At 36.9% G+C, this 14,136-nt stretch overlaps 1 pseudogene across 1 annotated transcript; it reads left to right on the forward strand.

Moving 5' to 3' along the window:
- Positions 1 to 65: 65 nt before the first annotated feature.
- On the forward strand, positions 66 to 12,767 carry LOC145228207 (uncharacterized; annotated as a pseudogene). Its single transcript, XR_013860038.1, has 10 exons — positions 66 to 126; positions 4,147 to 4,260; positions 4,430 to 4,593; positions 4,950 to 5,133; positions 8,102 to 8,171; positions 8,615 to 8,781; positions 8,881 to 9,041; positions 9,178 to 9,358; positions 10,505 to 10,575; positions 12,559 to 12,767. The product of XR_013860038.1 is annotated as an uncharacterized LOC145228207 (transcript).
- The last annotated feature ends 1,369 nt before the right edge of the window (positions 12,768 to 14,136 follow it).

Below are 14,136 nucleotides of genomic sequence, written 5' to 3' on the forward strand. Positions count from 1 at the left end.
TGTTGGTTGCTCAGTGCATGTGAATGTTAAAGCATTTTGTTTAAATTTCGGCTAATCGTTGAAACATGTTCTTTACAAAATGGGGCTCGTTGTTCGTTGTTTTCACTATTCTTGCAACACATCAAGGTAAGGAAATAAACTTAGGCCTACTTTATTTTAAAGCATATAATTGTTTTTCACTATTTCAGTAAATGGGATTTGTAACAACCAAAAAATTTCCAGCAACAGCGGTACAATTCAAATCGACAGCAATTGTATTTTTGCTGCTATTATTATTATGAGCGATGCTCCTTCGACCATTACTTGTCAAATGGATATATTGAATCTGACGCCCATTGGGAGGTAAAAAAATGTGCTGTATTTGAGTTGCGTTGAGGCATTTTAAATTTTAAGTTCAATTTAAGGTTTTTTACCAAGACAAATTGTCGTCGTTGTAAGACATGGTAAAACGCATAACAGCTATTATGCATTGTCAATGCTTTAGGGTTACAAGAAGGTTCATTGTGGGTAAACACGGTTATTCTTTTTCAAATAACTTTAGGAAATAGTCTAGTTATCTATTGACCGGTATCGGTTATCCAATTATACTTTGTTTTGTGGTCGTACAGCAGGGGCGGCTCGTGCTAGGGTGCTGCGGAGCTGCAGCACCCCCTAGATATTTTTACTTAATATTCCCACCACAACATTACAGATAACTTTCATGATACTTATTTTTTTATTCTAAAGTATAATTTTTATAAGTAAAATTTCCGCCTTGATCGGCATTTTTTTCATTTAAAAAAAATTATGGCATTAATATGTTATCTATGGTGGAACTGCAGCTCCAGTTTCATGACTAATCGTGACGTTTTATGACGTTTTGCACTTGTGCGCATGCGCAGTTGGGAAGCTACAAGCTGGGCGAAATAGGCGACAGGGTTCTGCGGCTCGCGCAGCTCCACCAATCACGCAGCGTGTGAACCGGCCTGTAGTTCAGTGTTGTCTGTTCCGGGTTTACTGTGCTACAAAACTAAACCCGTTTGCTATATTCTTAAGTTCGACAGTGAGCACAGTTAAATAATTATTTTGTCATCTTTTAATTTATTCTTTGAAGGTTAGTCGTGGTTTTTTTAAGATGACTGTAAGTGGGCTTTAGTTTTTGCAGTGATCATTGAATTAAAAAGGGTGAAAAAAGTGTATCTACCCAAAAAAGTGTATCTACTTAAAAAGTGTATCTACCACCTTGAAAAAGAAAAAAAGGTCATCTAACCGTTTGAAAAGTCACGATTAACCTTTATAATAAAAACCTGAATAAAAAGTTAAGAAAACTGGGATAAAACATCCGCTATTCCTAATATGTCATGCAGGAATAAGCAACCACAAGAACTACTCAGTTTTAGTTTTGAATGCCAACAAAGAAAAAATAGCTTTGTGACTGTGAAGTTAAATGCCTTACTGAAATTTAGGCAATATTAAATGCAGAACAAACAATTGCACAAGCAACAGGAATTTTGAAATATCTTAGTGATGACAATTTCAAGTTTTGGTTTCTTAACACACCATGTGGACAGTATTTGCAATCTTGTGTATTGATATAATGGACATGTACTGTTTCTCTAAACAGTAGCTGCTAAATTGCTTCACAGGAAATGTTTCTCAAGAATGAACATTCTACAGCGGAGATAGTAGTTACCACCAAGCATATCCTGTTGTTAGAAAAGTTACTGAAACTTTTAAAAAGAAAAGCCAGTTAGCCAGCAATTTCCATGAGTCTCTCAAAGGCAAAACGATTCTTGTCAACACTAAAAAGGATGCAAACTTTTCTAAGGAACACCATTATTTCCAAAAAGACTTGCACTTGCAGTGATAGCACTAAATAGAAGGAAAAAAAAAACAGTTTCTCAGTTGTCATTTGGAAATCAAGGAAGAAGCTATCCATTATTTTGCTCAAACTATAACTTTATGATTCATTTAAGTTGTAAAATAGAAGCACAAGGTTCAATAATATGTTTTAAATTTAAGTGAGAGTGTTGTAATTTTCAAAGCTTGGAGACTTTTGCACTTCAAAAAAATGAATTATAAGCTACTTGCCACCAAATAACGCAACAAGTATAGCAGTTAAGAGCCTTAAAAACAATTACTAGTTGTACACAAAAGTTAAGTAAAGATGTTGAATAAAATAAACAAGTTCTGACACAAATGTAATGTGGTCGTTAAATTTATCAGTTATGATACAAATTAAAAGCTTTATGGATAGTTTTTTTGTGGTAATTATAATCTGTGAAGTGCCATAAAATATGTTGAAAATGCTGACTGTGGCTATAAGTTACCTAAATGATACATGACCATATTAATGACTGAATAGCAAGTGTGTTAGCTAGTAGTCATGGTTATAACTAGAGATGTACCGAATATTCGGTTTGCCGGATTTATTCGGCCTGTAACGTATTAATTTTGAGTTTTATTAATTTGCGTTTGTTTTATGGAGTTTCCATTAGTAAAATGTTTGTTCCCGTTGTTTACTAGCAACGAACCGTTGGAATTTGAATGACCCTTTTGATATCTTGTCCAACGCCCTAAATAATGCTTGTCCACTGACAGCCGATTGATTGAGTGCAGTAACGGTCTTTTGTTCCCCCTACTAACTCGTTGTGTACGAAGTTGTTTGTGTTTACTCAGACTGCGTTGTCACCACAAAAGCGCAGTGGTTGGAGAGTTGCTAAGATGCTGACCGTTAAGTTGGACAATAGCTTCAGAGCCTGATATTGCATAACCGTTGAGCGTTGGTAAACAATATTTGAAATAACTGACGGTTTGTCTAGATCTATATATATACGTAGTAAGTTAGGCCGAGCGTTATTCCATTCTACTTATATTCTGTTGTGCTGCATTGAACTGATATTCGTGGATCCGCTCTGAGTAGAATCGAATAAACTACAAAAACAATCAACTTCTGGAGCAATTAATATCCAATCTGAACACGCAAGGCTGTAAGACCTTCAATCTTACAATTTTGTGCCCATGGCGACGTGATATATTCAAACAACTCTGAACTTTGTCCGAAAATGAACTTTGACCGTTGGAAAGACTTGCAAACGAACTGCAACATGAAAAGGCAACTGATAAACATTTCAACCAAACAAATACCTTCTGACACGAAGTCAAAGGAGTATGGAAACGGATATGAAAATGGAAACTCCATAAAACAAACGCAAATTAATAAAACTCAAAATTAATACGTTACAGGCCGAATCGGTCATTTTTGCAAAGATTCGGTTTCGGCCGAATAATTTGTTGCGATTCGGCCGAAACCGAATCTTTTACGAACATAAATGTAAAGCGTTAAACGTGTCTTTTCTGCTTAAGGTACCACGCAAATCTTTTAAAAGCCCAAACATAACGAAAATCACGTCAATTTTTATCTTTTTCAACACATTATCGGTTTCCCACTGTTGTCAAAAAAATTAGCAACTCATTGACAGGTTGCCAATCATGCTTGAGGCAATTTTAAACCCTACAGAACTGAAATGAGGACGAAACACAACTATTCTGCACTAATTGCCTGGTAGATAAACATTTTTTTCATGTCAAACGCGTAGCGTACGACTTCGCGTGACGTCATAAATGATTCGGTTGATTCGGCCGAATTTATTCGGCAAAACCGCCGAATATTCGGTTTCGGCCGAATCGTAATTTCGCCGATTCGGTACATCACTAGTTATAACCAGTTTTACTTTAATGTTGTCCAACTAATATACTTCGATCTTTTTCGACTCATTTATTAATATTTTTTTCTATGTACTGTTGTTGTGTTTTACCGTATTTACAACCGCTTCGTTTCGAGTCTGTGTCACGTGTGTTTTGTGCCACTTTTTTCCTGCATGTTATTAAGTTTGGTCCGTCGCTGTGCAAGTAAACAAAATTCCCCAATGATACCGTCTGCGGTTTACACTTCTGTACATTATTGCGTAACAAACATTACGTCACAATGGAGTTGCCGATTAAGATTTGTTTTTGTACACAAAACAATTGCTAGAAAACTAGAAATGTGGCTTTTCTATATATTGTCAACTAATATTTGTTCAATAAAGGCTAAAATTTGAAGCAGAACCCCCACAAATTTTAGGCACGAGCCGCCACTGTCGTACAGGTTTATGATGGTGTAAGCACCCTCGGAACGCTGGGCGGCGGTCGGTGGTGTTCTATCAAATAGTGGCAATCTTTTGCTGTTTTGTACCAATAGTACAATCAACGAATTAACCTGGAGGTACCAGACAAAAGGTATTGGCTGGAAAACTTTGATATAGTTCTGCGCTTGAAAAACACTAAACATCGTTTGTACATAAGCAATGTTTAAATTACTTCTCTTCGGAAACCGCGTCGACCTCAGTTTGGGAATCGCTGTTCTAAAAAGTGTTTTATACTGCACAATTTTTCAACATGTTTTCAGAGGGTGGCGAATGTGGGTCAACACACAGTGAAGAATTCAATACCATTGAGTTAGGACCACAGCTGCCACGTGGATCATATTGCATTTTGACATTCCAGGCAGCTGAGCAATGTAGTTTTCGTTTCGACGTGAAGGCTTCGTTGGCACCGGGAAACTTTATTTTTGTAAGTTTTGACGAGCTCCTCGTGTGCGCACGTTGTATAAATAAATATATGCCAAACATTTCGGTTGTCGCTAAATGGCCAAGTGGTTAGCACAACCGCGTTGTATTTTAATCCCCTTGTCTTGACAGCCCGTATTTACTTAAAAAAAACTTGAGTGGCATTGCTTCAACTGAGTAAAATCTTGACCTGACTTGAATAACCAGCTACCTGGAAGCCAAAATACTTCAATAAAACGTTACCACTCATTTGAGCATAATACAATCAGGCGTGACTCTCCTAAAGAAGATAAGAATGAAACAAACAAACAAACTTAAACCACAAGGTATAACTTAACATTTGCGTTTCTGGATTTTTAGATAAACTGGCTCGAAGAAGTCTCAGGTATACTTGGGTCACCAGCGATGTTTGGTACGCATGGCAGTCCTGCAATTATGGACACTTGGAATAATGGAGGCAATATAGTGCGACTTATGTACATGAGTGACCTGTTCGGTGGATCTGGTACACAAGATCATAACATGGCAGTAAATGTGACCAGAGGTGAGTGTTAATCAATGGGGCAGTTAATTAAAATATTAAATGACCACACGATGTCGCCACGCAACAGTTATGGTTAGCAGGGGATTTGTATTGCGGGACTACTGTTGTCTGATGAAGTCGAACGTTTGAAAGCAAAGTTTAAGAAATTAATCATATTGCTGATACAATGTCACAATACTGTTGTGTGCCAAATTGCCTGGAAAGTAAAGGTGGCCATAAATTTCCACCTAATAGTCAACTTTATGAGAAAAGAATGGTGGCTATCAAGCGTTATGACCCTTAAACTGAAAAGTTGTGGAAACCGATAATTTATTTATTCTATCAGATGAAAGAAATTAATACATGGCCAGCACGAGAAGTTGTTGATCAATCAATGATCGCCAAATTTAAACAGCAGTTTCCTGCTACCAGAGTTATTTTGGACGCCACAAAAATAAAAACAACAACAAATGTTAAAGCTCAAAATTCCACATTTTCAACATGTAAAAATACCATAAAGATTCTGGTTGGAATTTTACCAAAAGGGCTGGTGACTGTTCTAAGTAATTTTTATGGAGGATGTGCAAGTGATAGGCAAGTAATAGAAGATTCTGTACTATACTAAAATGCCTCAGAGTTTTCTTAACCCAAAGACAGCATTATGGCAGATGGAGGAATCAGAGTGCAAGATTGGTTTACATCCTTTGATGTATTTGTTGACATTCCTAACCACAATGCTAAAAGGAAAAAGCAAGCTTATTTCAGTAGTAACTAAAGGAGAGGCATACTGCATCAGAAAAGATCCATGTTGAGAGAGTCATAGGACTAGCTAAAATATACAAGATATTAATGCAATCCACGCCTCATTATGCTGTGCCTGTCAAATAAACTTATTTTTGTTTGTTTTATGTGGACAAATGTTAGGCAATGTATTGTTAGAGATAAGTGTTAATTTTTTTTGTGTATGCCAGTTAGGTTATGGCAGTTCTGTCCAGGACGATGTGTTTTGTTTGTGGGTTGTCTATAGGACTATCTGGCTGTTGCATTAAAGCATCCATGTTTTTATTTTATTTAGGTGTGTGTATTTTTGACAGTAATTATGATTACCAACAAACTTGGTCTCTGTGAATACTTTTTTGTGGTTTGTTTCTTACATTATTTTACCAAATGGCCACAAAACAATAAAGGTGGGTTAAAAAAGATTTTAAGCCTAAATCAAGAGCCCAAAAAGTATGATGTATTTCTTATAAAGGAATACATGAAATTATAAGAAATACATGATAAGTACCAGTACTGCTTATTAGCAATGCCTATTTGTCCTTGAATCTGAAAGTAGTATTTACGATTTTTTTTAATTGAAGGTTTTGTAATTTATCACTCACAAATTCAGGTATGGGAAGTTAGCACCTTCAGTAATAATTTCATTTTTTTTACTATATGGACATTTAATCTTAACCAAATCAGTTTCCTCTGCTTTTGCATCTGGTGTTGCAGCAAGGTATGACTGTTGGTTGTCAATAAACAGACCTGCATGGCATATTGCTTCTGTAGACAGTGCAAAGAGTCACATAGTTTTCCATATTTCTTCTTTCAGTTGCCAAAATAATATCCCTAAATTTTGGTGATGTTATGCGAAACTTTCAGTGGTTAACATTCCTTGCACTTACTTTGTTCAGTTGTGTTTCATTCAATTTTTTAATTTGTAGAAAACATGGTTTACAAGTCACCACTATACAGTACATGTAATAAATAAAGTAATTTACTTTTCAATTTGTTTTGCAGGGTGGTGTACAACTTTTCTTAACAGATAGCTCTTCTGTGATGTGAAATTTGAAAACCATAAGAGCTATGGCTGTTAGATGTTTGCATGCAGCAACAAGCCCTCTTCTTGCTGCACTCATTCTGAATTTACAATTTCTCCACTGTTTTCCATTTTGACATTTTATAAAACATTTTTTTTTTCAATGAAGCATGTACAATGTCACTTAAACAAAACTCAGATAAACATTTCAGACTAGGCGTCCTTTCACAATAGCCTTCACATCATTGTTGGAAATTTTATCACATGTGGACTTGAAAAGAAACTTTCACTTGTTCCTCAGTTGTGTGTGGTATTTGGTCCAAGCTGGTTATTTAAGTATCTATTTTGGGCCACTGTAACTCAGAGCTGCTACCTACATTCTCCATCAAGCTCACATCACAAGCAAAGTTGTCATTCCTATCATAAGCCTGAATGCAGAGAAAAAAACAAGAAGCTATTGCAAAAAAAAAGAACAGAAATACAACGCATCTTTAAATCCTCTTTCTTGCCGGTTGTTTTGGCACATATTTAACTCAGATTATAATCTGTATGTTGTCCATTTAGAATAATCCATTTTTAATTGATTTATGTTGGCAAATAACAGTGTTTTATGGTAAAAATATGACGGAGTGGAGTTGTTTTGAGGCTTCCAAATTTGCGCGCGTTTGTGCCGTTATGACAATTATAACTGTTGCGTGGCGACACCATGCGGAAATTTCGACCCTTAACTGCCCCATTCACAAACCACCTACCCGTTTCGAATAAAGGTGCGATTTTGTTAAAATTTGTGTACATAAAAAAAGTTCACCTGCTGGTCCAGTCTATAAAGAACTATTTACCATCATTTTGACATTGAGCTTTGTTAAAAACACGTAAGTTTAAATAAAAACGTAAATATTTGATGTTCAAGTATTATAGTTTAACTAAAAATATCTATTACGAAGAACAATAATACAAAACAAAAAGGACAAATGATTGCAAAAGACAATGTTTAAAACATACTTAAAGAAAAAATACCATTCATTTGTGCCGTGTCTACTTCTTTTTTCGCTTATCATTTTCTAAAAAAAGCGAAATTGTCATTAATTTTAATTTGAGAGCATGGTCAATTTGTGTTCTACATTGTTTGTTTGATTAATTGCTTTCTAATGTTGATGTCCCTAAATAATAAATGTTGTTGCTTTTCAGTTTGTCCTCCCCCTCCTCCATCGCCTCCAACACCACAATCAATCACATGCGGAGAAACAACGATTATTGAGTAATAAACATTGAATTTGTAACGCTTCAACCTGGCACAGTTATCTTAAAGATAGCTTTGTTTGATAGTAAAACTTGCCATCTTGTCATTTTTCACTGAGCAGCTTTATCACTTTTATGGCCTGATTAAGTACGGTAGAACTACTAACGTAAGAACTCACAGTAGCCAGGTTTGGGAATTTCCGATAGGTGACGTCACGGAGCATAAACGTTTACGGTGACAATAATTCCTGGGTCAGCAATTTCTTGCAAACGTGGCCACTGTGAGTTCTTACGTTAGTAGCTCTACCATTAATACAGCATGCAAGATGCAAAAAAGAGTCCAAACACAGGTTTAATGATTGTTATCAATTATATGTGAGAACAAGCCTATGTTTTATTAAATTTGTAAAAAAACCTTATCCTCTTACTCCACTTAAAACCAAATTGTTTTTTCTCTTGCAGATTAGACGAAGAAAATCTAAAAAATTTGAACTCATCAAATCTTGACATTTTGTATATTGCGCCGAGCGAGGATGTTAAACCTGGAGATGTAGAACCGAGTTGTGTGACAAACATACAACAACCGTTTTTTTGTTTTTAACCTAACACAATGTGCCCCAGTTGCTTCAGTAAGTCATCGATTAGTTTCATTGACAATATCACCGCAGATGCGTGGCAACAAGCAATGTGGTAAATTTCAGTTTATGTTGAAATTTTATTTTTGCTAGGATTCGGGTGGACTGATCAAACTGACATACATCGTATGGAACCAAAAATACCTTGATCTTTCGACACCAGTTCAGCGATACATGGCCTTCTGCGTCAACTTTACTTGTGAGTTTGATGCCAATGTTACAGCCAGCTCCTCCGAAATCGACCCGGAGATAAGGTAAATAGCAAACAAGTATCCAAAAATCCAATTCTACCAGCGATAATTTTTTATTATTTTTCATCCTTGGTTTAACAGCTTATCCCAAAGAAAAAATCTTTTGGGCAAGTTGAACTTGTTTGAACACGTTGTACAGAAAAATAGGACTTCAATCCGAACCAGCAAAGGGAGAATTTCAGGTGACCTTGGATTTGTATGGCAACGATTCGTTTGAGAATCCACTGAGCGACGGTGATATAGTTACTGTTCCTGAATATGTTTGTGCGGAAGTAAAACTTAATGATGTTCCTGTTTCCGCCGACAACTTTCATGTTGAAGTAAGTTCCATATTCGAAATTTACTGTTCCAAACCGGGCAAAGCAAATCTAAAGAAATGACAGAAACATAGCACAATGTTGAACTTATTGGGCCTGCGGAGACAAAAATTAGAAGCACTTCCAAATCACGCCACGCACACACTCAACTTTACAGAACGCGAGGGTATTAATGGTTTAGATTTTAGATGGAGCATTTCACTGTATTTAACTTCTTTTTGGGGGTTGTTAAACAACAAAGAGCACAATTACGTAGTGTAGCGAAATTTTATTTGCTTATTGGTTTTTGTCACCGTCACTTATTGTTTTCGTTCTTTTTCGTTGTGGCACCTTAATTACGTTTTTGTGTTGTGGCAGTGGCACCCCCGCTGCTTCCCCTTAGGGGCGATTGGTTTGCAAGGCGTTGATTGAGCCGGAGTGTGCCTTCTTGTTCCACATGCCTTAAATAGCGCGTCGCTAGTCGTTGATATGGCTTTTTCTCTGGGCGCCGTGAAACGTGGTGGTGGTGTTGTTAGTATTGGGGGTGGGTTGCCACGTGCCCGGTGTAACGTACGTCGTTTTTACATTGTTTTAAATATAAGTCCGTGCCCATAAGCTAAACCAGTGTGCGGGAGTATTTGGCTTTAGTGGTGAGCCGTTATTGCAGGGTTCTGGACCGGTTGCGAATTAGGTAAGCAGGCTTGGTGCATCAGATCGATTTATCAGGCCTGCCGAAAAAATTCGGTAACAGTAGCAAGGGGACCCATCCGCCAAAACGCCCTTCCCCTATGTTTTTTCCGTCCAAGCTACCGAAATAGTAGCCTATGTAACGAAACTTAAAATCAACACGACGTTCAAGGTCCACTGTAATCTTTTTGTAAAATTAGCGACCTGGTTAACTAGTCTTTTCTTCCTACGCTGATTGGTTTGCCTTCCGTTACTTTACGGATGATGACAATTGCTTTGTCACAGCGTTTAATGTGGCGATCAAAGGGATACGTTTTGTTCTACTTTACTGGCATTCTGGTTGTCAGCAAGTGGTTATAAGTTTTTTTTTTATGTCCCTGTCCTGTGTGCGCTACCTTTAGTTGTCGCATAGATAGCCTATTACTTATTGTCAAGTATTTTTCAATGCATAAAAACTTAACTTTAATGCAATACCTGTTGTAGATGATCTCGTGCTGGGCAACAGAGAAAATGAACTCGGCTTCTACTCCAGTCTATCCTGTCATTACAGCCAGGTGTGCATTTTTTAGCTGAAGTATTGTGTTGTAAACCCATATGTCTAATGATGTGTTTACCTTCACAACATGTAATGGAAAAAGTTGATGTCTAATATGTACCTAAATTATGAACCAAATATATGAACCACACCTTTTAGCTGCAGCGCGTTTAGTCATGATTAGGGCGATTATTTTTTGACTTGTCAAAAAAAGTCAAAATTTTTTACCAAGTTAAAATTGTTTACAAACTGCATTGTCGTGGTCTTGTAGAGGTTGTACTGTCAGTGAACTGTTTATTTTACACCTTGTAGCCTACTTTATACTGTTGTAATTGGCCCATTGCCTACTTATTGTGAATCATAAACCATCAAGTGAGTGAAATAATTAGGTTGATATGGCGTGATGCTCAACACATCTCAAAACGTGCAAAATTTTAGTACGTGCCAAGTCATTTTACGGCAGCTGCAGCTATTGCTTCGGTTTTGCTTTAGGTACTTCATGTATCTTTCGTTTAGACAAATGTATTGAATAATTTTCGTTGGGTCTTAGCTGCAGTTTTTTGGTAGTTATTTTTAATTAGCTCATTTCCCTTTTCAGAACAGGCTAGGTCTGTGTTCAGATTTTTGCACATTCTTTTGCTCTACAGAGTAGCCTACAGCCATATTTTAACTTTTTGTACAATAATGTGTAATTTAACTACTTGAATTTTTCATAGGTCAAAATTTTGTCAAAAAAGAGTTTTTTTAAGTCTAAATTTGTCAAAAATTTTAATTTGTAGGTCAAAATTTTTCGTTTTTCAGGTCAAAAAATAATCGCCCTAGTCATGATCCACCAACCGTGCAATTCACTATTGTGCGCACCATATCGTTTTAACTTCGTGCAGCTATTTCCGGCTTGTTGATTGATTTAATTAAACTGTGTCGCTACGTGTTCTCTTACCAAGGAAAATAAACTCAAGTTAAATTGGAAGTATTTTGACAATTCGCAAAGCGACTTTTGCCTATAGAAAGCAATAACATTTATTGAACTGTTTTTATATTTTGGGCTAAATCGAGGGTGCACAACCTGCGGCCGTACGGCCACATGCGGCCGCGGAGACGAGTTTGTGCGGCTGTGACCATGTATGTTGAAATACACGTGCTGGCGGCGGTGACGTAACTAAAATTATTTTGCCAAATATTTTGATTTTGAAACTGCTAAAAACAGATTTCTTGAGACTGGATAAAAAAGATTACCAGACTAGTAACCATATGTACCAGGCTTTTTATCCGGTTATTGTCTGCAAACAATGCGAAAGAACAGGCACCGCAATCGTCACAATACAGATTATGACGTCATAAACAGTTAGCTCAGTTTAGCTAAACCTATGCGTCAAGTAAGAAATTTTATATGATATAAACCTAATTCTTTAGACCAGTTATTTAAAAAAAACAAGCAAGCAAGTGGCGGTCGTTGGTGAAATACTATGCGGCCCCTTGAGATTAAGAACTTTTGAATGCGGCCCTTGCACTGAAAAGTTTGCCCACCCCTGCCCTAAATCATATTAGAGTATTGTAACGTTCAACACTTTTTGTAGGTTACCAAATCAACTTTATTATTACCTTAGTTTGCCTGTACGATCTTATTCAAATAGAATGCAACGATTAAATCCGATTAAAGATACAAAACAAACACAGCAATAGTCTCACCACGAGAAAAACGGGCGACAACCTCACGTAATCTCGATTCCAAAACTTAAACACAGAAATCATAATCGTTACAATTGTGCAAGCAAACAAAATCCCGCCATGTACAGTTCCTTATGATTATCTTTCTAATCTGGCTTGGTGAATATTTTGTTACGATTCGTTTTACCAGAGGAAATAAACTTGCACTCAACATCCCAATTATGTTAATACTTTGATCAACCCAATACTATTATTATATCTATCTTAATGTTGATGCGTTTTTATGCTAAAACTCTATGGAAAAAGCAATTAACAGAAGAGATTTAAAACTCAGAATGACCTTCGTTACACTAGTGCGAAACAATACGTCGACGACGCGAAATAACACCAACTGGAGAGAAATACACCATATCAGCTGGTCCAATCATTATCTCCTCCAAACCAACCACCTTCGACTTCGAGCTCAATGAGGAAACAGATGAAAAAGAAGTTGAATATGCAAATATTGAAGAAGTATTGAAACCCATTTGGGAGTCACAACACCAAGAAATAATCACATTTTTACTGTTTATTTTGGTGGTCCTCTTGTGTGGTGTTATGTACAATTTCGCTCAAAAGTCTAACTCTAAACTAAAGGTGTTGACTCTCTAACCAACCTTTTGTTTTGTTTCAAAGAAAATCGCTGTTAGCTTGCACCATCTGGGTACAATGCTTTCAGTTGTTTTGGAACTTTCTTGCATTAGCTGCTCCGAACAAGATATATTGTTCATAACAAGCTGCTATTGCCTATGTAGCGGCTATAATATTATTGTGTATAATGTTTATATTAACGTTTGCGCTATGACTTTATAAATTTGCAAATTTGCCATAAAACAAATTCTATAACTTGAAGGGAAACTTGGTGCTGATATAAATAACTTGACTTTTTGTCCTATTTTCTCCAATTGTAGAGGTGAAAGCTGATTTTAATCGTTCGCCATTTAAACGTTTACTCAAGAATACAGAGACAGAAATAAAACGCTCTGTGTGTCCTTATCAGCTATTGAAAATGTGCATTACAAAAATCAGGATTTCAAGATATAATTTGCACGAGAACCGCCAGAATTTCAGCACGTTGTAAGACGCCTAGCTTCATCAGAACTCCAGAACCTAACGTGGAAAGCGCTCAGGCAGGTGGCTCAGTTGCCCCAGCCAGAAATCGTTGTTTAGAGCTCTCAACCGAAGCTAAGCGTAAGATCAACCGCTGGATTACGCTACAAAAGGCAGTTCTGGCTTACGCGTGGGACAGTGACAATTCAAGGTTCAAACAAAACCATTTACCCTATTCATTAGAGGCACAGACCGCGCCAAACGAATTCCCAAACCTTTTGCACACTAATTTGGCTCAGGGTTTGCTAAGACTACGACAAACATTGGAATTTTACCAAAGCATTATCTTAAGCACGGATTTGAGGGGCTCTTGGCAATGTAGACAAGTGACAATAACTAAACAAGCCTTGAGATTTTACCAACAGGTGAAACGTGATCAACTCGAGTGGATAACCTTAAGTCACGTTGCGCCTTCCAAACCTTTTATTCCCTTGAACCGGCCATCTAATCACGTGTATACGCGAAAATGTCACTTGGTCTGTTGCGCAAACTGAAAAAAAATTATATTTTTGCTGCCTTTTTGCTTATTTTTTTGTCTTTTTGGTTTATTTCGTGATGGACAAAACATGTTACATTTCGGAAAAGTCCCGAAAAGGCTTTTGTCGTGGGTTCGAATCCCATCGCAGATTCTAGCCTACACGCCTTGCCATATGGTAAATGCTTGGTAACCGTATATGATTCGGTATACGCCTTCACTAGGCCTGGCGTAGGCCTACTGTGATTTAGCGGTGTAAAAAGATTTTCGGTGAAGTTACAGAAATCA

Source organism: Phallusia mammillata, chromosome 5, assembly GCF_965637545.1.
Source record: "Phallusia mammillata chromosome 5, kaPhaMamm4.hap1.1, whole genome shotgun sequence".
NCBI classification, from domain to species: domain Eukaryota; kingdom Metazoa; phylum Chordata; class Ascidiacea; order Phlebobranchia; family Ascidiidae; genus Phallusia; species Phallusia mammillata.